This window comes from Neomonachus schauinslandi, chromosome 2 (assembly GCF_002201575.2).
Source record: "Neomonachus schauinslandi chromosome 2, ASM220157v2, whole genome shotgun sequence".
In the NCBI taxonomy this organism is placed as follows: domain Eukaryota; kingdom Metazoa; phylum Chordata; class Mammalia; order Carnivora; family Phocidae; genus Neomonachus; species Neomonachus schauinslandi.
The window spans coordinates 118,969,463-118,971,736 of record NC_058404.1 but is presented as its reverse complement, the minus strand read 5'-3'; the positions used below and the strand labels follow the sequence as shown (position 1 = coordinate 118,971,736).

General features: G+C 34.8%; 1 pseudogene; it reads left to right on the top strand.

The window, feature by feature from the left end:
• The first annotated feature begins 1,528 nt into the window (after positions 1-1,528).
• On the top strand, positions 1,529-2,002 carry LOC110572133 (annotated as a pseudogene).
• The last annotated feature ends 272 nt before the right edge of the window (positions 2,003-2,274 follow it).

The window sequence follows — 2,274 nt, the reverse complement described above, 5'->3', positions numbered from 1 at the left end:
GTCTTTTGTGGCTTCATACAAATTTTAAGATTATTTGTTCTAGTTCTGTGAAAAATGCTGTTGGTATTGATAGGGATTGCTTTAAATGTTTAGATTGCTTTGGGTACTATAGACATTTTAACAATATTTGTTCTTCCAATCCATGACATTGGAATATTTTTCCATTTTTTTTTTGTGTCACCTTCAATTTCTTTCATTGGTGTTATATAGTTTTCAGAGTACAGGTCTTTCACTTCCTTGGTTAAGTTTATTTCTAGGTATTTTATTATTTTTGCTGCAGTTTTAAATGGGATTATTTTCTTAATTTCTCTTTCTGCTACTTCATTATTAGTGTATAGAAATGCAATGGATTTCTGTATATTGATTTTGTATCCTGCACACCACAAATGATTTTTCCTTAAATTTCTTTCAACCTCATTTGCAACTTAGCACAATTTCAACTCCTTCAGTCACAACCACTGATCTGCTTTTTACTTCTTTAAATTTACCTTTTCATAATATTTTATAATATGAATGAAATCATATGACATGAAGTCTTGTGCATCTGGTTTAGCATGTTTTTGAAGTTTATCTGTGTTATAGCATGTATTGGTATTTAATTCCTTTTTATTGTAGAATAATAGTCCTTTCTGTGGATATACCACATTTTATTTGTCCATTCATCAATCAAGGGATATTTGTATTGGTTCCAGATTTTTTCTTATAAGTAAGAATGCTATGAATACTCACACAATACTGTTTAATTCCTCTGTTGATTTTTAAAATTATATTTGTGTTATTTTCTTTTAGTTATTTTACTTTCCATCTCTAGAATTTCCATTTAATTTCTAGTTCTGTATAATTTTTAGCTTTTTGTTGAAATTCTTTATTCATTATTCAAACCATCCTGAGATAGGGTCAGGATACAGGCCTCTTTGAAGGGAAATGCTGTCTTGTAATGGACAGAAAAAGTAAAGGTTAGGCAAATTCTGATTTTCCTATTCCTTCTGTCCAAAGATTCTTTATTTAGTGTTTTAAGGATTTTTATTTTCTCAGAGTTTGTTATTGTATCATGAATGTTATGTCCCAATCCATCACAGTTTTGGATTTTGACATCCAAAAGTTTCATTTTTGAAAGTAAAAAAACCTTTGCTGTTAAAACTATTTTTCTATGAGTTTTAGAAAGTTATTTTGAGACTCCAAAGCTATGATTCCATTTCTTTTTATTGTTTTCTGTGATAAAATATAAATAAAGCTGCTATAAACATCCATGTTCGGTTTTTGTGTGGACATAAGTTTTCATCTCCTTTGGGTAAATACCAAGAAGGGCAATTGTTGGATCAATGGTAAGATTATGTTTAGTTTTATAAGAAACTGCCAGGCTGTCTTCCAAAGTGGCCAAATCATTTTGGGCAGTGCGGGCCACCCTGCTCTGGGTGTAGGGCTCAGGCACCAGGAATGTCCCAGGCCCAGCTATCTGAGACCTGTGAGCTAGGCTCTGCCAGCTTTGTTAGTGTCTGCATGGCCTGAGGGCTTGCTGTGTTTAGAAATGGCCAAATAGTGGGACCAGACCATCAAGTACTACATCCTGGAAGAGATCCAGAAGTACAACCACAGCAAGAGCACCTGGTTGATCCTGCACCACAAGGTGTACAATTTGACCAAGTTTGTGGAGGAATATCCTGGGGGGTTGGGGGGAAGCAGTGTTAAGGCAACAAGCTGGAGGGATGCTACTGAAAACTTTGAGGGTCAGGCACTCTACAGATGCCAGGGAATTGTCTAAAACATATATCATTGGGGATCTTCATCCAGATGAAAGATCAAAGATAACCAAGCCTTTGGAAACTCTCATTACTACTGTTGATTCTAATTCCAGCTGGTGACCAACTGGGTGATCCCAGCCATCTTAGCACTGAGGGTAGCCCTGATGTATCACCTCTACACAGTGGAAGATCAAACACATTCTCAGAAGTCAATGAGAGAAAAGACTGCTTTGGACCAGGGAGAAAGAAGCCAGTGTTAACTGCTTCAACTAACAGAAGCCCTCACCTGAAAAATAATTTTAATATACCTGTTTCCCTTTTCTCCTACCTTAGAACCAAACCAAAAAGAATTCTAATTTTTCTACTCCTGAGCTCTTAGAATGTGCCTCTTTGTTCATCAACTTTTTTTTTTTTGATGTTCAATCACTACATAATTTACTTACCATAGGCATGATCTTTTAAAAAATATATCTGGCTTTTAAAATATTAAAAAAAAGTGACCATACCATTTTGCATTCCTACTAGTGATGAA